Raw genomic sequence first — 26,734 nt, 5'->3', positions numbered from 1 at the left:
GCTTGATGTAAGGGTTCTATAGTGTTTGCAGGAGTGTGTAAGGGTTCTATAGTGTTTGCAGGAGTGTGTAAGGGTTCTATAGTGTTTGCAGGAGTGTGTAAGGGTTCTATAGTGTTTGCAGGAGTGTGTAAGGGTTCTATAGTGTTTGCAGGAGTGTGTTAGGGTTCTATAGTGTTTGCAGGAGTGTGTAAGGGTTCTATAGTGTTTGCAGGAGTGTGTAAGGGTTCTATAGTGTTTGCAGGAGTGTGTAAGGGTTCTATAGTGTTTGCAGGAGTGTGTAAGGGTTCTATAGTGTTTGCAGGAGTGTGTAAGGGTTCTATAGTGTTTGCAGGAGTGTGTAAGGGTTCTATAGTGTTTGCAGGAGTGTGTAAGGGTTCTATAGTGTTTGCAGGAGTGTGTAAGGGTTCTATAGTGTTTGCAGGAGTGTGTAAGGGTTCTATAGTGTTTGCAGGAGTGTGTTAGGGTTCTATAGTGTTTGCAGGAGTGTGTAAGGGTTCTATAGTGTTTGCAGGAGTGTGTAAGGGTTCTATAGTGTTTGCAGGAGTGTGTAAGGGTTCTATAGTGTTTGCAGGAGTGTGTAAGGGTTCTATAGTGTTTGCAGGAGTGTGTTAGGGTTCTATAGTGTTTGCAGGAGTGTGTAAGGGTTCTATAGTGTTTGCAGGAGTGTGTAAGGGTTCTATAGTGTTTGCAGGAGTGTGTAAGGGTTCTATAGTGTTTGCAGGAGTGTGTAAGGGTTCTATAGTGTTTGCAGGAGTGTGTAAGGGTTCTATAGTGTTTGCAGGAGTGTGTAAGGGTTCTATAGTGTTTGCAGGAGTGTGTAAGGGTTCTATAGTGTTTGCAGGAGTGTGTAAGGGTTCTATAGTGTTTGCAGGAGTGTGTAAGGGTTCTATAGTGTTTGCAGGAGTGTGTTAGGGTTCTATAGTGTTTGCAGGAGTGTGTAAGGGTTCTATAGTGTTTGCAGGAGTGTGTAAGGGTTCTATAGTGTTTGCAGGAGTGTGTTAGGGTTCTATAGTGTTTGCAGGAGTGTGTAAGGGTTCTATAGTGTTTGCAGGAGTGTGTAAGGGTTCTATAGTGTTTGCAGGAGTGTGTTAGGGTTCTATAGTGTTTGCAGGAGTGTGTTAGGGTTCTATAGTGTTTGCAGGAGTGTGTAAGGGTTCTATAGTGTTTGCAGGAGTGTGTAAGGGTTCTATAGTGTTTGCAGGAGTGTGTAAGGGTTCTATAGTGTTTGCAGGAGTGTGTAAGGGTTCTATAGTGTTTGCAGGAGTGTGTAAGGGTTCTATAGTGTTTGCAGGAGTGTGTAAGGGTTCTATAGTGTTTGCAGGAGTGTGTTAGGGTTCTATAGTGTTTGCAGGAGTGTGTAAGGGTTCTATAGTGTTTGCAGGAGTGTGTAAGGGTTCTATAGTGTTTGCAGGAGTGTGTAAGGGTTCTATAGTGTTTGCAGGAGTGTGTTAGGGTTCTATAGTGTTTGCAGGAGTGTGTAAGGGTTCTATAGTGTTTGCAGGAGTGTGTTAGGGTTCTATAGTGTTTGCAGGAGTGTGTAAGGGTTCTATAGTGTTTGCAGGAGTGTGTAAGGGTTCTATAGTGTTTGCAGGAGTGTGTTAGGGTTCTATAGTGTTTGCAGGAGTGTGTAAGGGTTCTATAGTGTTTGCAGGAGTGTGTAAGGGTTCTATAGTGTTTGCAGGAGTGTGTTAGGGTTCTATAGTGTTTGCAGGAGTGTGTAAGGGTTCTATAGTGTTTGCAGGAGTGTGTTAGGGTTCTATAGTGTTTGCAGGAGTGTGTTAGGGTTCTATATTGTTTGCAGGAGTGTGTAAGGGTTCTATAGTGTTTGCAGGAGTGTGTAAGGGTTCTATAGTGTTTGCAGGAGTGTGTAAGGGTTCTATAGTGTTTGCAGGAGTGTGTTAAGGGTTCTATAGTGTTTGCAGGAGTGTGTAAGGGTTCTATAGTGTTTGCAGGAGTGTGTAAGGGTTCTATAGTGTTTGCAGGAGTGTGTTAGGGTTCTATAGTGTTTGCAGGAGTGTGTAAGGGTTCTATAGTGTTTGCAGGAGTGTGTAAGGGTTCTATAGTGTTTGCAGGAGTGTGTAAGGGTTCTATAGTGTTTGCAGGAGTGTGTAAGGGTTCTATAGTGTTTGCAGGAGTGTGTTAGGGTTCTATAGTGTTTGCAGGAGTGTGTAAGGGTTCTATAGTGTTTGCAGGAGTGTGTTAGGGTTCTATAGTGTTTGCAGGAGTGTGTTAGGGTTCTATAGTGTTTGCAGGAGTGTGTAAGGGTTCTATAGTGTTTGCAGGAGTGTGTTAGGGTTCTATAGTGTTTGCAGGAGTGTGTAAGGGTTCTATAGTGTTTGCAGGAGTGTGTTAGGGTTCTATAGTGTTTGCAGGAGTGTGTAAGGGTTCTATAGTGTTTGCAGGAGTGTGTAAGGGTTCTATAGTGTTTGCAGGAGTGTGTAAGGGTTCTATAGTGTTTGCAGGAGTGTGTAAGGGTTCTATAGTGTTTGCAGGAGTGTGTTAGGGTTCTATAGTGTTTGCAGGAGTGTGTAAGGGTTCTATAGTGTTTGCAGGAGTGTGTTAGGGTTCTATAGTGTTTGCAGGAGTGTGTAAGGGTTCTATAGTGTTTGCAGGAGTGTGTAAGGGTTCTATAGTGTTTGCAGGAGTGTGTTAAGGGTTCTATAGTGTTTGCAGGAGTGTGTAAGGGTTCTATAGTGTTTGCAGGAGTGTGTTAGGGTTCTATAGTGTTTGCAGGAGTGTGTTAGGGTTCTATAGTGTTTGCAGGAGTGTGTAAGGGTTCTATAGTGTTTGCAGGAGTGTGTAAGGGTTCTATAGTGTTTGCAGGAGTGTGTAAGGGTTCTATAGTGTTTGCAGGAGTGTGTAAGGGTTCTATAGTGTTTGCAGGAGTGTGTAAGGGTTCTATAGTGTTTGCAGGAGTGTGTAAGGGTTCTATAGTGTTTGCAGGAGTGTGTTAGGGTTCTATAGTGTTTGCAGGAGTGTGTAAGGGTTCTATAGTGTTTGCAGGAGTGTGTAAGGGTTCTATAGTGTTTGCAGGAGTGTGTAAGGGTTCTATAGTGTTTGCAGGAGTGTGTAAGGGTTCTATAGTGTTTGCAGGAGTGTGTAAGGGTTCTATAGTGTTTGCAGGAGTGTGTAAGGGTTCTATAGTGTTTGCAGGAGTGTGTAAGGGTTCTATAGTGTTTGCAGGAGTGTGTAAGGGTTCTATAGTGTTTGCAGGAGTGTGTAAGGGTTCTATAGTGTTTGCAGGAGTGTGTTAGGGTTCTATAGTGTTTGCAGGAGTGTGTTAGGGTTCTATAGTGTTTGCAGGAGTGTGTAAGGGTTCTATAGTGTTTGCAGGAGTGTGTTAGGGTTCTATAGTGTTTGCAGGAGTGTGTAAGGGTTCTATAGTGTTTGCAGGAGTGTGTAAGGGTTCTATAGTGTTTGCAGGAGTGTGTTAGGGTTCTATAGTGTTTGCAGGAGTGTGTAAGGGTTCTATAGTGTTTGCAGGAGTGTGTTAGGGTTCTATAGTGTTTGCAGGAGTGTGTAAGGGTTCTATAGTGTTTGCAGGAGTGTGTAAGGGTTCTATATTGTTTGCAGGAGTGTGTAAGGGTTCTATAGTGTTTGCAGGAGTGTGTAAGGGTTCTATAGTGTTTGCAGGAGTGTGTAAGGGTTCTATAGTGTTTGCAGGAGTGTATTAGGGTTCTATAATGTTTGCAGGAGTGTGTAAGGGTTCTATAGTGTTTGCAGGAGTGTATTAGGGTTCTATAGTGTTTGCAGGAGTGGGTAAGGGTTATATAGTGTTTGCAGGAGTGTATTAGGGTTCTATAGTGTTTGCGGGAGTGTGTAAAGGTTCTATAGTGTTTGCAGGAGTGTGTAGGGTTATATAGTGTTTGCAGGAGTGTGTTAGGGTTCTATAGTGTTTGCAGGAGTGTGTAAGGGTTCTATAGTCTTTGCAGGAGTGTGTAAGGGTTCTATAGTATTTGCAGGAGTGTGTAAGGGTTCTATAGTGTTTACAGGAGTGTGATAGGGCTCTATAATTTTTGCAGGAGTGTGTAAGGGTTCTATAGTGTTTGCAGGAGTGTATAAGGGTTCTTTAATATTTGCAGGAGTGTGTTAGGGTTCTATAGTGTTTGCAGGAGTGTGTAAGGGTTCTATAGTGTTTGCAGGAGTGTGTAAGGGTTCTATAGTGTTTGCAGGAGTGTATTAGGGTTCTACAGTGTTTGCAGGAGTGTGTAAGGGTTCTATATTGTTTGCAGGAGTGTGTAAGGGTTATATAGTGTTTGCAGGAGTGTGTAAGGGTTCTATAGTGTTTGCAGGAGTGTGTTAGGGTTCTATAGTGTTTGCAGGAGTGTGTAAGGGTTCTATAGTGTTTGCAGGAGTGTATTAGGGTTTTACAGTGTTTGCAGGAGTGTGTAAGGGTTCTATATTGTTTGCAGGAGTGTGTAAGGGTTATATAGTGTTTGCAGGAGTGTGTAAGGGTTCTATAGTGTTTACAGGAGTGTGTTAGGCTTCTATAGTATTTGCAGAAGTGTGTAAGGGTTTATAATATTTGCAGGAGTGTGTAAGGGTTCTATAGTGTTTGCAGGAGTGTGTAAGGGTTCTATATTGTTTGCAGGAGTGTGTAAGGGTTATATAGTGTTTGCAGGAGTGTGTAAGGGTTCTATAGTGTTTGCAGGAGTGTGTTAGGGTTCTATAGTATTTGCAGGAGTGTGTAAGGGTTTATAGTATTTGCAGGAGTGTGTAAGGGTTCTATAGTGTTTGCAGGAGTGTGTAAGGGTTCTTTAGTGTTTGCAGGAGTGTGTAAGGGTTCTTTAGTGTTTGCAGGAGTGTGTTAGGGTTCTATAGTGTTTGCAGGAGTGTGTTGGGGTTCTATAGTGTTTGCAGGAGTGTGTTATGGTTCTATGGTGTTTGCAGGAGTGTGTTAGTGTTCTATATTGTTTGCAGGAGTGTGTAAGGGTTCTACAGTGTTTGCAGGAGTGTGTTAGGGTTCTATATTGTTTGCAGGAGTGTGTTAGGGTTCTATAGTGTTTGCAGGAGTGTGTAAGTGTTCTATAGTGTTTGCAGGAGTGTGTTAGGGTTCTATATTGTTTGCAGGAGTGTGTAAGGGTTCTATAGTGTTTGCAGGAGTGTGTTAGGGTTCTATTGTGTTTGCAGGAGTGTGTAAGGGTTCTATAGTGTTTGCAGGAAAGTGTAAGGGTTCTATATTGTTTGCAGGAGTGTGTAAGGGTTATATAGTGTTTGCAGGAGTGTGTAAGGGTTCTATAGTGTTTGCAGGAGTGTGTTGGGCTTCTATAGTATTTGCAGAAGTGTGTAAGGGTTTATAATATTTGCAGGAGTGTGTAAGGGTTCTATAGTGTTTGCAGGAGTGTGTTAGGGTTCTATAGTGTTTGCAGGAGTGTGTTAGGGTTCTATAGTGTTTGCAGGAGTGTGTTATGGTTCTATGGTGTTTGCAGGAGTGTGTTAGGGTTCTATATTGTTTGCAGGAGTGTGTAAGGGTTCTACAGTGTTTGCAGGAGTGTGTTAGGGTTCTATATTGTTTGCAGGAGTGTGTACGGGTTCTATAGTGTTTGCAGAAGTGTGTAAGTGTTCTATAGTGTTTGCAGGTGTGTGTTAGGGTTCTATATTGTTTGCAGGAGTGTGTAAGGGTTCTATAGTGTTTGCAGGAGTGTGTTAGGGTTCTATAGTTTTTGCAGGAGTGTGTAAGGGTTCTATAGTGTTTGCAGGAGTGTGTTAGGGTTCTATAGTGTTTGCAGGAGTGTGTTAGGGTTCTATAGTTTTTGCAGGAGTGTGTAAGGGTTCTATAGTGTTTGCAGGAGTGTGTTAGGGTTCTATAGTGTTTGCAGGAGTGTATTAGGGTTCTATAGTGTTTGCAGGAGTGTGTAAGGGTTCTATATTGTTTGCAGGAGTGTGTAAGGGTTATATAGTGTTTGCAGGAGTGTGTAAGGGTTCTATAGTGTTTGCAGGAGTGTGTTAGGGTTCTATAGTATTTGCAGGAGTGTGTAAGGGTTTATAGTATTTGCAGGAGTGTGTAAGGGTTCTATAGTGTTTGCAGGAGTGTGTAAGGGTTCTATAGTGTTTGCAGGAGTGTGTAAGGGTTCTTTAGTGTTTGCAGGAGTGTGTTAGGGTTCTATAGTGTTTGCAGGAGTGTGTTGGGGTTCTATAGTGTTTGCAGGAGTGTGTTATGGTTCTATAGTGTTTGCAGGAGTGTGTTAGGGTTCTATATTGTTTGCAGGAGTGTGTAAGGGTTCTACAGTGTTTGCAGGAGTGTGTTAGGGTTCTATATTGTTTGCAGGGGTGTGTAAGGGTTCTATAGTGTTTGCAGGAGTGTGTAAGTGTTCTATAGTGTTTGCAGGAGTGTGTTAGGGTTCTATATTGTTTGCAGGAGTGTGTAAGGGTTCTATAGTGTTTGCAGGAGTGTGATAGGGTTCTATAGCGTTTGCAGGAGTGTGTAAGGGTTCTATAGTGTTTGCAGGAGTGTGTAAGGTTTCTATAGTGTTTGCAGGAGTGTGTTACGGTTCTATAGTGTTTGCAGGAGTGTGTAAGGGTTCTATAGTGTTTGCAGGAGTGTATTAGGGTTCTTTAATGTTTGCAGGAGTGTGTAAGGGTTCTATAGTATTTGCAGGAGTGTGTAAGGGTTCTATAGTGTTTGCAGGAGTGTGTAAGGGTTCTATAGTGTTTGCAGGAGTGTGTAAGGAATCTATAGTGTTTGCAGGAGTGTGTTAGGGTTCTATAGTGTTTGCAGGAGTGTTTTAGGTTTCTAGAGTATTTGCAGGAGTGTGTAAGGTTTCTATAGTGTTTGCAGGAGTGTGTTAGGGCTCTATAGTGTTTGCAGGAGTGTGTAAGGGTTCTATAGTGTTTGCAGGAGTGTATAAGGGTTCTTTAATGTTTGCAGGAGTGTGTTAGGGTTATATAGTGTTTGCAGGAGTGTGTAAGGGTTATATAGTGTTTGCAGGAGTGTTTTAGGGTTCTATATTGTTTGCAGGAGTGTGTAAGGGTCCTACAGTGTTTGTAGGAGCGTATAAGGGTTCTATATTGTTTGCAGGAGTGTGTAAGGGGTCTATAGTGTTTGCAGGAGTGTGTAAGGAGTCTATAGTGTTTGCATGAGTGTGTAAGGGTTCTATAGTGTTTGCAGGAGTGTATTAGGGTTCTATAATGTTTGCAGGAGTGTGTAAGGGTTCTATAGTGTTTGCAGGAGTGTGTTAGGGTTCTATAGTGTTTGCAGGAGTGGGTAAGGGTTCTATAGTGTTTGCAGGAGTGTATTAGGGTTCTATAGTGTTTACGGGAGTGTGTAAGGGTTCTTTAGTGTTTGCAGGAGTGTATAAGGGTTCTTTAATGTTTGCAGGAGTGTGTAAGGGTTCTATAGTGTTTGCAGGAGTGTGTAAGGGTTCTATAGTCTTTGCAGGAGTGTGTAAGGGTTCTATAGTATTTGCAGGAGTGTGTAAGGGTTCTATAGTGTTTGCAGGAGTGTATAAGGGTTCTTTAATGTTTGCAGGAGTGTGTAAGGGTTCTATAGTGTTTGCAGGAGTGTGTAAGGGTTCTATAGTCTTTGCAGGAGTGTGTAAGGGTTCTATAGTATTTGCAGGAGTGTGTAAGGGTTCTATAGTGTTTACAGGAGTGTGATAGGGCTCTATAATTTTTGCAGGAGTGTGTAAGGGTTCTATAGTGTTTACAGGAGTGTGATAGGGCTCTATAATTTTTGCAGGAGTGTGTAAGGGTTCTATAGTGTTTACGGGAGTGTGTAAGGGTTCTTTAGTGTTTGCAGGAGTGTATAAGGGTTCTTTAATGTTTGCAGGAGTGTGTAAGGGTTCTATAGTGTTTGCAGGAGTGTGTAAGGGTTCTATAGTCTTTGCAGGAGTGTGTAAGGGTTCTATAGTATTTGCAGGAGTGTGTAAGGGTTCTATAGTGTTTACAGGAGTGTGATAGGGCTCTATAATTTTTGCAGGAGTGTGTAAGGGTTCTATAGTGTTTGCAGGAGTGTATAAGGGTTCTTTAATATTTGCAGAAGTGTGTTAGGGTTCTATAGTGTTTGCAGGAGTGTGTAAGGGTTCTATAGCGTTTGCAGGAGTGTGTAAGGGTTCTATAGTGTTTGCAGGAGTGTATTGGGGTTCTACAGTGTTTGCAGGAGTGTGTAAGGGTTCTATATTGTTTGCAGGAGTGTGTAAGGGTTATATAGTGTTTGCAGGAGTGTGTAAGGGTTCTATAGTGTTTGCAGGAGTGTGTTAGGGTTCTATAGTGTTTGCAGGAGTGTGTAAGGTTTCTATAGTGTTTGCAGGAGTGTGTTAGGGCTCTATATTGTTTGCAGGAGTGTATTAGGGTTCTACAGTGTTTGCAGGAGTGTGTAAGGGTTCTATATTGTTTGCAGGAGTGTGTAAGGGTTATATAGTGTTTGCAGGAGTGTGTAAGGGTTCTATAGTGTTTGCAGGAGTGTGTTAGGGTTCTATAGTATTTGCAGGAGTGTGTAAGGTTTCTATAGTGTTTGCAGGAGTGTGTTAGGGCTCTATAGTGTTTGCAGGAGTGTGTAAGGGTTCTGTAGTGTTTGCAGGAGTGTATAAGGGTTCTTTAATGTTTGCAGGAGTGTGTTAGGGTTATATAGTGTTTGCAGGAGTGTGTAAGGGTTATATAGTGTTTGCAGGAGTGTGTTAGGGTTCTATATTGTTTGCAGGAGTGTGTAAGGGTCCTACAGTGTTTGTAGGAGCGTATAAGGGTTCTATATTGTTTGCAGGAGTGTGTAAGGGGTCTATAGTGTTTGCAGGAGTGTGTAAGGAGTCTATAGTGTTTGGAGGAGTGTGTAAGGGTTCTATAGTGTTTGCAGGAGTGTATTAGGGTTCTATAATGTTTGCAGGAGTGTGTAAGGGTTCTATAGTGTTTGCAGGATTGTGTTAGGGTTCTATTGTGTTTGCAGGAGTGTGTAAGGGTTCTATAGTGTTTGCAGGAAAGTGTAAGGGTTCTATAGTGTTTGAAAGAGTGTGTTAGGGTTCTATAGTGTTTGCAGGAGTGTGTAAGGGTTCTATAGTGTTTGCAGGAGTGTGTTAGGGTTCTATAGTGTTTGCAGGAGTGTGTAAGGGTTCTATAGTGTTTGCAGGAGTGTGTTAGGGTTCTATAGTGTTTGCAGGAGTGTGTAAGGGTTCTATAGTGTTTGCAGGAGTGTGTAAGGGTTCTATAGTGTTTGCAGGAGTGTGTAAGGAATCTATAGTGTTTGCAGGAGTGTGTTAGGGTTCTATAGTGTTTGCAGGAGTGTTTTAGGTTTCTAGAGTATTTGCAGGAGTGTGTAAGGTTTCTATAGTGTTTGCAGGAGTGTGTTAGGGCTCTATAGTGTTTGCAGGAGTGTGTAAGGGTCCTACAGTGTTTGTAGGAGCGTGTAAGGGTTCTATATTGTTTGCAGGAGTGTGTAAGGGTTCTATAGTTTTTGTAGGAGTGTGTAAGTGTTCTATAGTGTTTGCAGGAGTGTGTAAGGGTTATATAGTGTTTGCAGGAGTGTGTAAGGGTTGTATAGTGTTTGCAGGAGTGTGTTAGGGTTCTATAGTGTTTGCAGGAGTGTGTAAGGATTCTATAGTGTTTGCAGGAGTGTGTAAGGGTTCTATAGTGTTTGCAGGAGTGTGTAAGGAATCTATAGTGTTTGCAGGAGTGTGTTAGGGTTCTATAGTGTTTGCAGGAGTGTTTTAGGTTTCTAGAGTATTTGCAGGAGTGTGTAAGGTTTCTATAGTGTTTGCAGGAGTGTGTTAGGGCTCTATAGTGTTTGCAGGAGTGTGTAAGGGTTCTATAGTGTTTGCAGGAGTGTATAAGGGTTCTTTAATGTTTGCAGGAGTGTGTTAGGGTTATATAGTGTTTGCAGGAGTGTGTAAGGGTTCTATAGTGTTTGCAGGAGTGTGTTAGGGTTCTATAGTGTTTGCAGGAGTGTGTTAGGGTTCTATAGTGTTTGCAGGAGTGTGTTAGGGTTCTATATTGTTTGCAGGAGTGTGTAAGGGTCCTACAGTGTTTGCAGGAGCGTGTAAGGGTTCTATATTGTTTGCAGGAGTGTGTAAGGGTTCTATAGTTTTTGCAGGAGTGTGTAAGTGTTCTATACTGTTTGCAGGGGTGTATTAGGGTTCTATAGTGTTTGCAGGAGTGTGTAAGGGTTCTATAGTGTTTGCAGGAGTGTGTTAGGGTTCTATGGTGTTTGCAGGAGTGGGTAAGGGTTCTATAGTGTTTGCAGGAGTGTATAGGGGTTCTTTAATGTTTGCAGGAGTGTGTTAGGGTTCTATAGTGTTTGCAGGAGTGTGTAAGGGTTCTATAGTGTTTGCAGGAGTGTGTAAGGGTTCTATATTGTTTGCAGGAGTGTATTAGGGTTCTATAGTGTTTGCAGGAGTGTGTAAGGGTCCTACAGTGTTTGCAGGAGCATGTTAGGGTTCTATAGTGTTTGCAGGAGTGTGTAAGTGTTCTATAATGTTTGCAGGAGTGTGTTAGGGTTCTATATTGTTTGCAGGAGTGTGTAAGGGTTCTATAGTGTTTGCAGGAGTGTGTTATGGTTCTATAGTGTTTGCAGGAGTGTGTAAGGGTTCTATAGTGTTTGCAGGAGTGTGTAAGGGTTCTATAGTGTTTGCAGGAGTGTGTAAGGGTTCTATAGTGTTTGCAGGAGTGTGTTAGGGTTCTATAGTGTTTGCAGGAGTGTGTAAGGGTTCTATAGTGTTTGCAGGAGTGTGTTGGGGTTCTGAAGTGTTTGCAGGAGTGTGTAAGGGTTCTATAGTGTTTACAGGAGTGTGTAAGGGTTCTATTGTGTTTGCAGGAGTGTGTAAGGAATCTATAGTGTTTGCAGGAGTGTGTTAGGGTTCTATAGTGTTTGCAGGAGTGTTTTAGGTTTCTAGAGTATTTGCAGGAGTGTGTAAGGTTTCTATACTGTTTGCAGGAGTGTGTTAGGGCTCTATAGTGTTTGCAGGAGTGTGTAAGGGTTCTATAGTGTTTGCAGGAGTGTATAAGGGTTCTTTAATGTTTGCAGGAGTGTGGTGTGTTAGGGTTATATAGTGTTTGCAGGAGTGTGTAAGGGTTATATAGTGCTTGCAGGAGTGTGTTAGGGTTCTATATTGTTTGCAGGAGGGTGTAAGGGTCCTACAGTGTTTGCAGGAGCGTGTAAGGGTTCTATAATATTTGCAGGAGTAAGGGTTCTATAGTGTTTGCAGGAGTGTGTAAGGGTTCTATAGCGTTTGCAGGAGTGTGTAAGGTTTCTTTAGTGTTTGCAGGAGTGTGTTAGGGTTCTATAGTGTTTGCAGGAGTGTGTTAGGGTTCTATGGTGTTTGCAGGAGTGTGTTAGGGTTCTATATTGTTTGCAGGAGTGTGTAAGGGTTCTACAGTGTTTGCAGGAGTGTGTTAGGGTTCTATATTGTTTGCAGGAGTGTGTAAGGGTTCTATAGTGTTTGCAGGAGTGTGCAAGTGTTCTATAGTGTTTGCAGGAGTGTGTTAGGGTTCTATATTGTTTGCAGGAGTGTGTAAGGGTTCTATATTGTTTGCAGGAGTGTGTTAGGGTTCTATAGTGTTTGCAGGAGTGTGTAAGGGTTCTATAGTGTTTGCAGGAGTGTGTAAGGGTTCTATAGTGTTTGCAGGAGTGTGTTAGGGTTCTATAGTGTTTGCAGGAGTGTGTAAGGGTTCTATAGTGTTTGCAGGAGTGTGTTAGGGTTCTATAGTGTTTGCAGGAGTGTATTAGGGTTCTATAGTGTTTGCAGGAGTGTTTTAGGTTTCTAGAGTATTTGCAGGAGTGTGTAAGGTTTCTATAGTGTTTGCAGGAGTGTGTAAGGGCTCTATAGTGTTTGCAGGAGTGTGTAAGGGTTCTATAGTGTTTGCAGGAGTGTATAAGGGTTCTTTAATGTTTGCAGGAGTGTGTTAGGGTTATAAAGTGTTTGCAGGAGTGTGTAAGGGTTCTATAGTGTTTGCAGGAGTGTGTTAGGGTTCTATAGTGTTTGCAGGAGTGTGTAAGGGTTCTATAGTGTTTGCAGGAGTGTGTTGGGGTTCTGAAGTGTTTGCAGGAGTGTGTAAGGGTTCTATAGTGTTTACAGGAGTGTGTAAGGGTTCTATTGTGTTTGCAGGAGTGTGTAAGGAATCTATAGTGTTTGCAGGAGTGTGTTAGGGTTCTATAGTGTTTGCAGGAGTGTTTTAGGTTTCTAGAGTATTTGCAGGAGTGTGTAAGGTTTCTATAGTGTTTGCAGGAGTGTGTTAGGGCTCTATAGTGTTTGCAGGAGTGTGTAAGGGTTCTATAGTGTTTGCAGGAGTGTATAAGGGTTCTTTAATGTTTGCAGGAGTGTGTTAGGGTTATATAGTGTTTGCAGGAGTGTGTAAGGGTTATATAGTGCTTGCAGGAGTGTGTTAGGGTTCTATATTGTTTGCAGGAGGGTGTAAGGGTCCTACAGTGTTTGCAGGAGCGTGTAAGGGTTCTATAATATTTGCAGGAGTAAGGGTTCTATAGTGTTTGCAGGAGTGTGTAAGGGTTCTATAGCGTTTGCAGGAGTGTGTAAGGTTTCTTTAGTGTTTGCAGGAGTGTGTTAGGGTTCTATAGTGTTTGCAGGAGTGTGTTAGGGTTCTATGGTGTTTGCAGGAGTGTGTTAGGGTTCTATATTGTTTGCAGGAGTGTGTAAGGGTTCTACATTGTTTGCAGGAGTGTGTTAGGGTTCTATATTGTTTGCAGGAGTGTGTAAGGGTTCTATAGTGTTTGCAGGAGTGTGCAAGTGTTCTATAGTGTTTGCAGGAGTGTGTTAGGGTTCTATATTGTTTGCAGGAGTGTGTAAGGGTTCTATATTGTTTGCAGGAGTGTGTTAGGGTTCTATAGTGTTTGCAGGAGTGTGTAAGGGTTCTATAGTGTTTGCAGGAGTGTGTAAGGGTTCTATAGTGTTTGCAGGAGTGTGTTAGGGTTCTATAGTGTTTGCAGGAGTGTGTAAGGGTTCTATAGTGTTTGCAGGAGTGTGTTAGGGTTCTATAGTGTTTGCAGGAGTGTATTAGGGTTCTATAGTGTTTGCAGGAGTGTTTTAGGTTTCTAGAGTATTTGCAGGAGTGTGTAAGGTTTCTATAGTGTTTGCAGGAGTGTGTTAGGGCTCTATAGTGTTTGCAGGAGTGTGTAAGTGTTCTATAGTGTTTGCAGGAGTGTATAAGGGTTCTTTAATGTTTGCAGGAGTGTGTTAGGGTTATAAAGTGTTTGCAGGAGTGTGTAAGGGTTATATAGTGTTTGCAGGAGTGTGTTAGGGTTCTATATTGTTTGCAGGAGTGTGTAAGGGTCCTACAGTGTTTGCAGGAGCGTGTAAGGGTTCTATATTGTTTGCAGGAGTGTGTAAGGGTTCTATAGTTTTTGCAGGAGTGTGTAAGTGTTCTATAGTGTTTGCAGGAGTGTGTTAGGGTTCTATAGTGTTTGCAGGAGTGTGTAAGGGTTCTATAGTGTTTGCAGGAGTTTGTTAGGGTTCTATAGTGTTTGCAGGAGTGTGTACGGGTTCTATAGTGTTTGCAGGAGTGTGTAAGGGTTCTATAGTGTTTGCAGGAGTGTGTAAGGAATCTATAGTGTTTGCAGGAGTGTGTTAGGGTTCTATAGTGTTTGCAGGAGTGTTTTAGGTTTCTAGAGTATTTGCAGGAGTGTGTAAGGGTTCTATATTGATTGCAGGAGTGTGTAAGGGTTCTATATTGTTTGCAGGAGTGTGTTAGGGTTCTACAGTGTTTGCAGGAGTGTGTAAGGGTTCTATAGTGTTTGCAGGAGTGTGTTAGGGTTCTATAGTGTTTGCAGGAGTGTGTTAGGGTTCTATAGTGTTTGGAGGCGTGTGTAAGGGTTCTATAGTGTTTGCAGGAGTGTGTTAGGGTTCTATAGTGTTTGCAGGAGTGTATTAGGGTTCTATAGTGTTTGCAGGAGTGTGTAAGGGTTCTATATTGTTTGCAGGAGTGTGTTAGGGTTCTATAGTGTTTGCAGGAGTGTGTAAGGGTTCTATAGTGTTTGCAGGAGTGTGTAAGGGTTCTATAGTGTTTGCAGGAGTGTGTTAGGGTTCTATAGTGTTTGCAGGAGTGTATTAGGGTTCTATAGTGTTTGCAGGAGTGTTTTAGGTTTCTAGAGTATTTGCAGGAGTGTGTAAGGTTTCTATAGTGTTTGCAGGAGTGTGTTAGGGCTCTATAGTGTTTGCAGGAGTGTGTAAGGGTTCTATAGTGTTTGCAGGAGTGTATAAGGGTTCTTTAATGTTTGCAGGAGTGTGTTAGGGTTATAAAGTGTTTGCAGGAGTGTGTAAGGATTATATAGTGTTTGCAGGTGTGTGTTAGGGTTCTATATTGTTTGCAGGAGTGTGTAAGGGTCCTACAGTGTTTGCAGGAGCGTGTAAGGGTTCTATATTGTTTGCAGGAGTGTGTAAGGGTTCTATAGTTTTTGCAGGAGTGTGTAAGTGTTCTATAGTGTTTGCAGGAGTGTGTTAGGGTTCTATAGTGTTTGCAGGAGTGTGTAAGGGTTCTATAGTGTTTGCAGGAGTTTGTTAGGGTTCTATAGTGTTTGCAGGAGTGTGTAAGGGTTCTATAGTGTTTGCAGGAGTGTGTAAGGGTTCTATAGTGTTTGCAGGAGTGTGTAAGGAATCTATAGTGTTTGCAGGAGTGTGTTAGGGTTCTATAGTGTTTGCAGGAGTGTTTTAGGTTTCTAGAGTATTTGCAGGAGTTTGTAAGGTTTCTATAGTGTTTGCAGGAGTGTGTAAGTGTTCTATAGTGTTTGCAGGAGTGTGTTAGGGTTCTATATTGTTTGCAGGAGTGTGTAAGGGTTCTATATTGTTTGCAGGAGTGTGTTAGGGTTCTATAGTGTTTGCAGGAGTGTGTAAGGGTTCTATAGTGTTTGCAGGAGTGTGTTAGGGTTCTATAGTGTTTGCAGGAGTGTGTTAGGGTTCTATAGTGTTTGCAGGCGTGTGTTAGGGTTCTATAGTGTTTGCAGGAGTGTATTAGGGTTCTATAGTGTTTGCAGGAGTGTGTAAGGGTTCTATATTGTTTGCAGGAGTGTGTAAGGGTTACATAGTGTTTGCAGGAGTGTGTAAGGGTTCTATAGTGTTTGCAGGAGTGTGTTAGGGTTCTATAGTATTTGCAGGAGTGTGTAAGGGTTTATAGTATTTGCAGGAGTGTGTAAGGGTTCTATAGTATTTGCAGGAGTGTGTAAGGGTTCTATAGTGTTTGCAGGAGTGTGTAAGGGTTCTTTAGTGTTTGCAGGAGTGTGTTAGGGTTCTATAGTGTTTGCAGGAGTGTGTCGGGGTTCTATAGTGTTTGCAGGAGTGTGTTATGGTTCTATGGTGTTTGCAGGAGTGTGTTAGAGTTCTATATTGTTTGCAGGAGTGTGTAAGGGTTCTACAGTGTTTGCAGGAGTGTGTTAGGGTTCTATATTGTTTGCAGGAGTGTGTAAGGGTTCTATAGTGTTTGCAGGAGTGTGTAAGTGTTCTATAGTGTTTGCAGGAGTGTGTTACGGTTCTATATTGTTTGCAGGAGTGTGTAAGGGTTCTATAGTGTTTGCAGGAGTGTGTTAGGGTTCTATAGTGTTTGCAGGAGTGTGTAAGGGTTCTATAGTGTTTGCAGGAGTGTGTAAGGGTTCTATAGTGCTTGCAGGAGTGTGTTAGGGTTCTATAGTGTTTGCAGGAGTGTGTAAGGGTTCTATAGTGTTTGCAGGAGTGTGTTAGGGTTCTATAGTGTTTGCAGGAGTGTGTAAGGGTTCTATAGTGTTTGCAGGAGTGTGTTAGGGTTCTATAGTGTTTGCAGGAGTGTGTAAGGGTTCTATAGTGTTTGCAGGAGTGTGTAAGGGTTCTATAGTGTTTGCAGGAGTGTGTAAGGAATCTATAGTGTTTGCAGGAGTGTGTTAGGGTTCTATAGTGTTTGCAGGAGTGTTTTAGGTTTCTAGAGTATTTGCAGGAGTGTTTAAGGTTTCTATAGTGTTTGCAGGAGTGTGTTAGGGCTCTATAGTGTTTGCAGGAGTGTGTAAGGGTTCTATAGTGTTTGCAGGAGTGTATAAGGGTTCTTTAATGTTTGTAGGAGTGTGTTAGGGTTATATAGTGTTTGCAGGAGTGTGTAAGGGTTATAGAGTGTTTGCAGGAGTGTGTTAGGGTTCTATATTGTTTGCAGGAGTGTGTAAGGGTCCTACAGTGTTTGCAGGAGCGTGTAAGGGTTCTATATTGTTTGCAGGAGTGTGTAAGGGTTCTATAGTTTTTGCAGGAGTGTGTAAGTGTTCTATAGTGTTTGCAGGAGTGTGTTAGGGTTCTATAGTGTTTTCAGGAGTGTGTAAGGGTTCTATAGTGTTTGCAGGAGTGTGTTAGGGTTCTATAGTGTTTGCAGGAGTGTGTAAGGGTTCTATAGTGTTTGCAGGAGTGTGTAAGGGTTCTATAGTGTTTGCAGGAGTGTGTAAGGAATCTATAGTGTTTGCAGGAGTGTGTTAGGGTTCTATAGTGTTTTCAGGAGTGTTTTAGGTTTCTAGAGTATTTGCAGGAGTGTGTAAGGTTTCTATAGTGTTTGCAGGAGTGTGTTAGGGCTCTATAGTGTTTGCAGGAGTGTGTAAGTGTTCTATAGTGTTTGCAGGAGTGTATAAGGGTTCTTTAATGTTTGCAGGAGTGTGTTAGGGTTATATAGTGTTTGCAGGAGTGTGTAAGGGTTCTATAGTTTTTGCAGGAGTGTGTTAGGGTTCTATAGTGTTTGCAGGAGTGTGTTAGGGTTCTATAGTGTTTGCAGGAGTGTGTTAGGGTTCTATATTGTTTGCAGGAGTGTGTAAGGGTCCTACAGTGTTTGCAGGAGCGTGTAAGGGTTCTATATTGTTTGCAGGAGTGTGTAAGGGTTCTATAGTTTTTGCAGGAGTGTGTAAGTGTTCTATAGTGTTTGCAGGGGTGTATTAGGGTTCTATAGTGTTTGCAGGAGTGTGTAAGGGTTCTATAGTGTTTGCAGGAGTGTGTTAGGGTTCTATAGTGTTTTCAGGAGTGGGTAAGGGTTCTATAGTGTTTGCAGGAGTGTATAGGGGTTCTTTAATGTTTGCAGGAGCGTGTTAGGGTTCTATAGTGTTTGCAGGAGTGTGTAAGGGTTCTGTAGTGTTTGCAGGAGTGTGTAAGGGTCCTACAGTGTTTGCAGGAGCGTGTTAGGGTTCTATAGTGTTTGCAGGAGTGTGTAAGTGTTCTATAGTGTTTGCAGGAGTGTGTAAGGGTTCTTTAGTGTTTGCAGGAGTGTGTTGGGGTTCTATAGTGTTTGCAGGAGTGTGTTATGGTTCTATGGTGTTTGCAGGAGTGTGTTAGGGTTCTATATTGTTTGCAGGAGTGTGTAAGGGTTCTACAGTGTTTGCAGGAGTGTGTTAGGGTTCTATATTGTTTGCAGGAGTGTGTAAGGGTTCTATAGTGTTTGCAGGAGTGTGTAAGTGTTCTATAGTGTTTGCAGGAGTGTGTTAGGGTTCTATATTGTTTGCAGGAGTGTGTTAGGGTTCTATAGTGTGTGCAGGAGTGTGTTAGGGTTCTATAGTGTTTGCAGGAGTGTGTTAGGGTTCTATAGTGTTTGCAGGAGTGTGTTAGGGTTCTATATTGTTTGCAGGAGTGTGTAAGGGTCCTACAGTGTTTGTAGGAGCGTGTAAGGGTTCTATATTGTTTGCAGGAGTGTGTAAGGGTTCTATAGTTTTTGCAGAAGTGTGTAAGTGTTCTATAGTGTTTGCAGGGGTGTATTAGGGTTCTATAGTGTTTGCAGGAGTGTGTAAGGGTTCTATAGTGTTTGCAGGAGTGTGTAAGGGTTCTATAGTGTTTGCAGGAGTGGGTAAGGGTTCTATAGTGTTTGCAGGAGTGTATTAGGGTTCTATAGTGTTTGCAGGAGTGTGTAAGGGTTCTATAGTGTTTGCAGGAGTGTATAAGTGTTCTATAGTGTTTGCAGGAGTGTGTTAGGGTTCTATAATGTTTGAAGGAGTGTGTTAGGGTTCTTTAGTGTTTGCAGGAGTGTGTTAGAGTTCTATAGTGTTTGCAGGAGTGTGTTGGGGTTCTATAGTGTTTGCAGGAGTGTGTAATGTTTATATAGTGTTTGCAGGAGTGTGTTAGGGTTCTATAGTGTTTGAAGGAGTGTGTAAGGTTTATATAGTGTTTGCAGGAGTGTGTAAGGGTTCTATAGTGTTTGTAGGAGTGTGTTAGGGTTCTATAGTGTTTGCAGGAGTGTGTGTAAGGGTTCTGTCATGTTTACAGGAGTGTGTAAGGGTTCTAAAGTGTTTGCAGGAGTGTGTAAGGGTTCTTTAGTGTTTGCTGGAGTGTGTTAGGGTTCTATAATGTTTGCAGGAGTGTGTTAGGATTCTATAGTGTTTGCATTAGTGTGTAAGGGTTCTATAGTGTTTGCAGGAGTGTGTTAGGGTTCTATAGTGTTTGCAGAAGTGTGTAAGGGTTCTATAGTGTTTGCAGGAGTGTGTTGGGGTTCTATATTGTTTGCAGGAGTGTGTAAGGGTTCTATAGTATTTGCAGGAGTGTGTAAGGGTTCTTTAGTGTTTACAGGAGTGTTTAAGGGTTCTTTAGTGTTTCCAAGAGTATGTAAGGGTTCTATATTGTTTGCAGAAGAGTGTAAGTGTTCTATAGTGTTTGCAGAAGTATGTAAGGGTTCTATAGTGTTTGCAAGAGTGTGTAAGGGTTCTTTAGTGTTTGCAGGAGTGTGTAAGGGTTCTACATTGTTTGCAGGAGTGTGTTAAGGTTCTATAGTGTTTGCAGGAGTGTGTAATTGTTCTATAGTGTTTGCAGAAGTGTGTAATGGTTATATATTGTGTGCAGGAGTGTGTAAGGGTTATTTAGTGTTTGCAGGCGTGTGTAAGGGTTCTATAGTGTTTGCAGGAGTGTGTAAGGGTTCTATAGTGTTTACAGAAGTGTGTAAGGTTTCTATAGTGTGTGGAGTAGTGTGTCAGGGTTCTTTAGTGTTTGCTGGAGTGTGTTAGGGTTCTATAATGTTTGCAGGAGTGTGTTAGGATTCTATAGTGTTTGCATTAGTGTGTAAGGGTTCTATAGTGTTTGCAGGAGTGTGTTAGGGTTCTATAGTGTTTGCAGAAGTGTGTAAGGGTTCTATAGTGTTTGCAGGAGTGTATTGGGGTTCTATATTGTTTGCAGGAGTGTGTTAGGGTTCTATATTGTTTGCAGGAGTGTGTAAGGGTTCTAGTGTTTGCAGGAGTGTGTAAGGGTTCTTTAGTGTTTACAGGAGTGTTTAAGGGTTCTTTAGTGTTTCCAAGAGTGTGTAAGGGTTCTATATTGTTTGCAGAAGAGTGTAAGTGTTCTATAGTGTTTGCAGAAGTGTGTAAGGGTTCTATAGTGTTTGCAGGAGTGTGTAAGGGTTCTACAGTGTTTTCAGGAGTGTGTAATTGTTCTATAGTGTTTGCAGGAGTGTGTTAAGGTTCTATAGTGTTGGCAGGAGTGTGTTAGGGTTCTATAGTATTTGCAGGAGTGTGTAAGGGTTTATAGTATTTGCAGGAGTGTGTAAGGGTTCTTTAGTGTTTGCAGGCGTGTGTAAGGGTTCTATAGTGTTTGCAGGAGTGTGTAAGGGTTCTATAGTGTTTACAGAAGTGTGTTAAAGTTCTATAGTGTTTGTAGGAGTGTGTAAGTGTTCTATAGTGTTAGCAGAAGTGTGTAAGGTTTCTATAGTGTGTGGAGTAGTGTGTAAGGGTTCTTTAGTGTTTGCAGGAGTGTGTAAGGGTTGGCAAGTGCTTTTTTTTTTTTTTTAAAGTAAAAGAAAACCATATTTTAATAATCAATATAGATTAGCTAGATAGACATACAGATAGACAGATATAAATACCTACAGAGATAGATGATATATAGATAGATACAGTTAGATACAGATAAATATACATATAGATACAGTAAATTTTATAGATAGATACAGATAAATATATAGATACAGATAGATAGATGATAAACATATGATATAGAAACACCTACAGAAATAGATATATACATAGATAGAGATAGAAATACCTACATAGATAGATGGATGGACTGTGTATTACTGTTATAATAAGCAGACTGTGTATTACTGATATAATAAGCAGACTGTGTATTACTGATATAATAAGCAGACTGTGTATATCTGATATAATAAGCAGACTGTGTATTACTGATATAAAAAGGAGACTGTGTATTACTGATATAATAAGCAGACTGTGTATTACTGATATAATAAGCAGACTGTGTATTACTGATATAATAAGCTGACTGTGTATTACTGATATAATAAGCAGATTGGGTATTACTGATAAACGCCTAGATTACGAGCTAACGAGCCTTTTTTTCCAGCGCACCCTTAAGACAACGCTGGTATTACGAGTTGTCTGAATGTCTGCGTTAGCCTCAGATAAGTGAGCGTGGAGCCAAATTTAGCTCCCCTTCAACCCGCAATACCAGCGTTGCCTACGGTAGCGGAAAGCTGGCTAAACGTGCTCGTGCACGTTTTCCCCACAGGAATCAATGGGGCTGAGCTGGCTGAAAAGAAAAAAAAACACCTGCAAAAAAGCAGCGTTCAGCTCCTAACGCAGCCCCATTGTTTCCTATGGGGAAATTAATTTTATGTCTGCACCTAACACCCTAACATGAAACCCGAGTCTAAACACCCCTAATCTTACACTTATTAACCCCTAATCTGCCGCCCCCGCTATCGCTGACACCTACATTATATTATTAACCCCTAATCTGCCGCTCCGGACACCGCCGCAACCTGCATTATAGCTATGAACCCCTAATCTGGTGTCCCTAACATCACCGACACCTATATTATATTTATTAACCCCTAATCTGTCCCCCCCAACGTCGCCACCACCTACCTACCGCCAATATAATAAAAGTATTAACCCCTAAACCGCCGCACTCCCGCCTCGCAAACACTATAATAAATTTTATTAACCCCTAATCTGCCCTCCCTAACATCGCCGCCACCTACCTAAATTATTTACCCCTAATCTGCCGCCCCAACGTCGCTGCTACTATAATAAAGTTATTAACCCCTAAACCTAAGTCTAACCCTAACCCTAACACCCCCCTAACTTAAATATAATTTAAATAAAACGAACTAAAATTACTATAATTAAATAAATTATTCCTATTTAAAACTAAATACTTACCTGTAAAATAAATCCTAATATAGCTACAATTTAACTAATAGTTACATTGTAGCTATTTTAGGATTTATATTTATTTTACAGGCAACTTTGTATTTATTTTAACTAGGTACAATAGCTATTAAATAGTTAATAACTATTTAATAGCTACCTAGTTAAAATAATTACAAAATTACCTGTAAAATAAATCCTTACCTAAGTTACAAATACACCTAACACTACACTATCAATAAATTAATTAAATAAATTAACTACAATGATCTAAACTAAAATACAATTCAATAAACTAAAATATAATACAAAAAAACAAACAAACACTAAATTACAAAAAATAAAAAAATATTACAAGAATTTTAAACTAATTACACCTAATCTAAGCCCCCTAATAAAATAAAAAAGCCCCCCAAAATAATAAAATTCCCTAAACTAAATTACAAAGTAATCAGCTCTTTTAACAGCCCTTAAAAGGGCTTTTTGCGGGGCATTGCCCCAAAGTAATCAGCTCTTTTACCTGTTAAAAAAAAAAAAAATCCCCCCTCCCAACATTACAACCCACCACCCACACACCCCAACTCTAAAACCACCCGATCCCCCCTTAAATAAAACTAACACTACCCCCCTGAAGATCACCCTACCTTGAGCCGTCTTCAGCCAGCCGGCCACCGATGGGCCAGAAGTGGACATCCGGAGCGGCAGAAGTCTTCATCCGATCGGGGCAGAAGAGGTCCTCCAAGCGGCAGATGTCTTCAGCCAAGCGGCATCTTCTATCTTCAATCAACCGGAGCAGAGCCATCTTGAATCCAACCGACGCAGAGCCATCCTATTCTTCTGATTGCCTTAAGGCCGAATGAAGGTTCCTTTAAATTACGTCATCCAAGATGGCGTCTTCCGAATTCCGATTGGCTGATAGGATTCTATCAGCCAATCGGAATTAAGGTAGGAAAAATCAGATTGGTTGATGTAATCAGCCAATCGGATTGAACTTCAATCCGATTGGCTGATTGGATGAGCCAATAGAATTGACCTTGCATTCTATTGGCTCATCCAATCAGCCAATCGGATCTCGTAATCTAGGCGAAAATAAGCAGACTGTGTATTACTGATATAATAAGCAGACTGTGTATTACTTATATAATAAACAGACTGTGGCCCCTATTTATCAACCTGTCAACTTAATTGCATTCGCCGGCACCAATACGCTCGCCTAAGATCGCCTAACATCGCTGCCGCGGACCTGAATACGTTCTCCAAAGTTACCAAAAAAGCTGTCAAAAAGCTGCGCACCAAGTACGGCGCGATGAGCAGCGGACTGTTGTTAACTAACAGTCATCGATCTCGCTGCTCTTCGGCTTTTTCCCAGCTTTATTGGTACCCTGTCACTAAACACCCACACTATAGTAAACTGTTTAACCGCTGCTCACTGACCCTGCCGCAACTAAATAAAGTTATTAACCCCTAAACCGCTGCTCCCAGAGCCCACCGCCACCTACATTATACTTATTAACCCCTAATCTGCCGTCCCCTACACCGCTGCCACCTACATTATGTTATTGGCTGATAGAATGTATTGGCTGTTCCAATCAGCCAATAGGATTGAAGTTCAATCCTATTGGCTGATTGCATCAGCCTATAGGATTTTTTCTACCTTAATTCCGACTGGCTGATAGAATTCTATCAGCCAATCGGAATCTAAGGGACGCCATCTTGGATGACGTCACTTAAAGGAACCTTCATTCGTCGGGTAGTCGTCGGCCGAGGAGGATGCTCCGTGTCGGATGTCTTGAAGATGGACCCGCTCCGTGCCTGATGGATGAAGACTTCTGCCGTCTGGAGGACCACTTCTGCCCGGCTTGGATGAAGACTTCTGCCCGTTTGGAGGACCACATCGCCCGGCTTGGATGAAGACGTCTCCCGGTAAGTCGATCTTCATGGGGTTAGTGTTAGGTTTTTTTAAGGGTGTATTGGGTGGGTTTTATTTTTAGGTTAGGGCTTTGGGCCTGCAAAAGAGCTAACTGCCCTTTTAAGGACAATGCCCATCCAAATGCCCTTTCACGGCAATGGGGAGCTTAGTTTTTTTTTAGTTAGAATTTTTTGGGGGGGGTTGGTTGTGTGGGTGGTGGGTTTTACTGTTGGGGGGTTGTTTGTATTTTTTTTTACAGGTAAAAGAGCTGATTACTTTGGGGCAATGCCCCGCAAAAGACCCTTTTAAGGGCTATTGGTAGTTTAGTTTAGGCTAAGGGCTTTTTTTATTTTGATAGGGCTATTAGATTAGGTGTAATTAGTTTAAATTTCTGTAATTTGTTTATTATTTTCTGTAATTTAGGCCTAGATTTAGAGTTCGGCGGTAAAAGGGCTGTTAACGCTCCGCGGGTTTTTTTCTGGCCGCACCATAAATTTAACTCTGGTATCGAGAGTTCAAACAAATGCTGCGTTAGGCTCCAAAAAAGGAGCGTAGAGCATTTTTACCGCAAATGCAACTCTCGATACCAGAGTTGCTTACGGACGCGGCCGGCCTCAAAAACGTGCTCGTGCACGATTCTCCCATAGGAAACAATGGGGCTGTTTGAGCTGAAAAAAAACCTAACACCTGCAAAAAAGCAGCGTTCAGCTCCTAACGCAGCCCCATTGTTTGCTATGCGGTAACCCTTCCTACGTCTGCACTTAACACTCTAACATGTACCCCGAGTCTAAACACCCCTACCCTTACACTTATTAACCCCTATTCTGCCGCCCCCGCTATCGCTGACCCCTGCATTACACTTTTAACCCCTAATCTGCCGCTCCGTAAACCGCCGCCACCTACGTTATCCTTATGTACCCCTAATCTGCTGCCCTAACATCGCCGACCCCTATGTTATATTTATTAACCCCTAATCTGCCCCCCACAACGTCGCCGACACCTACCTACACTTATTAACCCCTAATCTGCCGACCGGACCTGAGCGCTACTATAATAAAGTTATTAACCCCTAATCCGCCTCACTAACCCTATCATAAATAGTATTAACCCCTAATCTGCCCTCCCTAACATCGCCGACACCTACCTTCAATTATTAACCCCTAATCTGCCGACCGGAGCTCACCGCTATTCTAATAAATGTATTAACCCCTAAAGCTAAGTCTAACCCTAACACTAACACCCCCCTAAGTTAAATATAATTTTTATCTAACGAAATAAATTAACTCTTATTAAATAAATGATTCCTATTTAAAGCTAAATACTTACCTGTAAAATAAATCCTAATATAGCTACAATATAAATTACATTTATATTATAGCTATTTTAGGATTAATATTTATTTTACAGGTAACTTTGTATTTATTTTAACCAGGTACAATAGCTATTAAATAGTTAAGAACTATTTAATAGTTACCTAGTTAAAATAATTACAAATTTACCTGTAAAATAAATCCTAACCTAAGATATAATTAAACCTAACACTACCCTATCAATAAAATAATTAAATAAACTACCTACAATTACCTACAATTAACCTAACACTACACTATCAATAAATTAATTAAACACAATTGCTACAAATAAATACAATTAAATAAACTATCTAAAGTACAAAAAATAAAAAAGAACTAAGTTACAGAAAATAAAAAAATATTTACAAACATAAGAAAAATATTACAACAATTTTAAACTAATTACACCTACTCTAAGCCCCCTAATAAAATAACAAAGACCCCCAAAATAAATAATTCCTTACCCTATTCTAAATTTAAAAAGTTACAAGCTCTTTTACCTTACCAGCCCTGAACAGGGCCCTTTGCGGGGCATGCCCCAAGAATTTCAGCTCTTTTGCCTGTAAAAAAAAACATACAATACCCCCCCCCCAACATTACAACCCACCACCCACATACCCCTAATCTAACCCAAACCCCCCTTAAATAAACCTAACACTAAGCCCCTGATGATCTTCCTACCTTGTCTTCACCATGCCAGGTTCACCGATCCGTCCTGGCTCCAAGATCTTCATCCAACCCAAGCAGGGGCTAGACATCCACTGAAGAAGTCCAGAAGAGGGTCCAAAGTCTTCCTCCTATCCGGCAAGAAGAGGACATCCGGACCGGCAAACATCTTCTCCAAGCGGCATCTTCTATGTTCTTCCATCCGATGACGACCGGCTCCATCTTGAAGACCTCCAGCGCGGATCCATCCTCTTCTTCCGACGACTAGACGACGAATGACGGTTCCTTTAAGGGACGTCATCCAAGATGGCGTCCCTCGAATTCCGATTGGCTGATAGGATTCTATCAGCCAATCGGAATTAAGGTAGGAATTTTCTGATTGGCTGATGGAATCAGCCAATCAGAATCAAGATCAATCCGATTGGCTGATCCAATCAGCCAATCAGATTGAGCTCGCATTCTATTGGCTGATCGGAACAGCCAATAGAATGCGAGCTCAATCTGATTGGCTGATTGGATCAGCCAATCGGATTGATCTTGATTCTGATTGGCTGATTCCATCAGCCAATCAGAAAATTCCTACCTTAATTCCGATTGGCTGATAGAATCCTATCAGCCAATCGGAATTCGAGGGACGCCATCTTGGATGACGTCCCTTAAAGGAACCGTCATTCGTCGTCTAGTCGTCGGAAGAAGAGGATGGATCCGCGCTGGAGGTCTTCAAGATGGAGCCGGTCGTCATCGGATGGAAGAACATAGAAGATGCCGCTTGGAGAAGATGTTTGCCGGTCCGGATGTCCTCTTCTTGCCGGATAGGAGGAAGACTTTGGACCCTCTTCTGGACTTCTTCAGTGGATGTCTAGCCCCTGCTTGGGTTGGATGAAGATCTTGGAGCCAGGACGGATCGGTGAACCTGGCATGGTGAAGACAAGGTAGGAAGATCATCAGGGGCTTAGTGTTAGGTTTATTTAAGGGGGGTTTGGGTTAGATTAGGGGTATGTGGGTGGTGGGTTGTAATGTTGGGGGGGGGGGTATTGTATGTTTTTTTTTACAGGCAAAAGAGCTGAAATTCTTGGGGCATGCCCCGCAAAGGGCCCTGTTCAGGGCTGGTAAGGTAAAAGAGCTTGTAACTTTTTAAATTTAGAATAGGGTAAGGAATTTTTTATTTTGGGGGTCTTTGTTATTTTATTAGGGGGCTTAGAGTAGGTGTAATTAGTTTAAAATTGTTGTAATATTTTTCTTATGTTTGTAAATATTTTTTTATTTTCTGTAACTTAGTTCTTTTTTATTTTTTGTACTTTAGATAGTTTATTTAATTGTATTTATTTGTAGCAATTGTGTTTAATTAATTTATTGATAGTGTAGTGTTAGGTTAATTGTAGGTAATTGTAGGTAGTTTATTTAATTATTTTATTGATAGGGTAGTGTTAGGTTTAATTATATCTTAGGTTAGGATTTATTTTACAGGTAAATTTGTAATTATTTTAACTAGGTAACTATTAAATTGTTCTTAACTATTTAATAGCTATTGTACCTGGTTAAAATAAATACAAAGTTACCTGTAAAATAAATATTAATCCTAAAATAGCTATAATATAAATGTAATTTATATTGTAGCTATATTAGGATTTATTTTACAGGTAAGTATTTAGCTTTAAATAGGAATCATTTATTTAATAAGAGTTAATTTATTTCGTTAGATAAAAATTATATTTAACTTAGGGGGGTGTTAGTGTTAGGGTTAGACTTAGCTTTAGGGGTTAATACATTTATTAGAATAGCGGTGAGCTCCGGTCGGCAGAT

This window comes from Bombina bombina, chromosome 12, assembly GCF_027579735.1.
Source record: "Bombina bombina isolate aBomBom1 chromosome 12, aBomBom1.pri, whole genome shotgun sequence".
Lineage (NCBI taxonomy): Eukaryota > Metazoa > Chordata > Amphibia > Anura > Bombinatoridae > Bombina > Bombina bombina.
The sequence above is the reverse complement of the archived record's forward strand: the minus strand, read 5'-3'. Positions refer to the sequence as shown.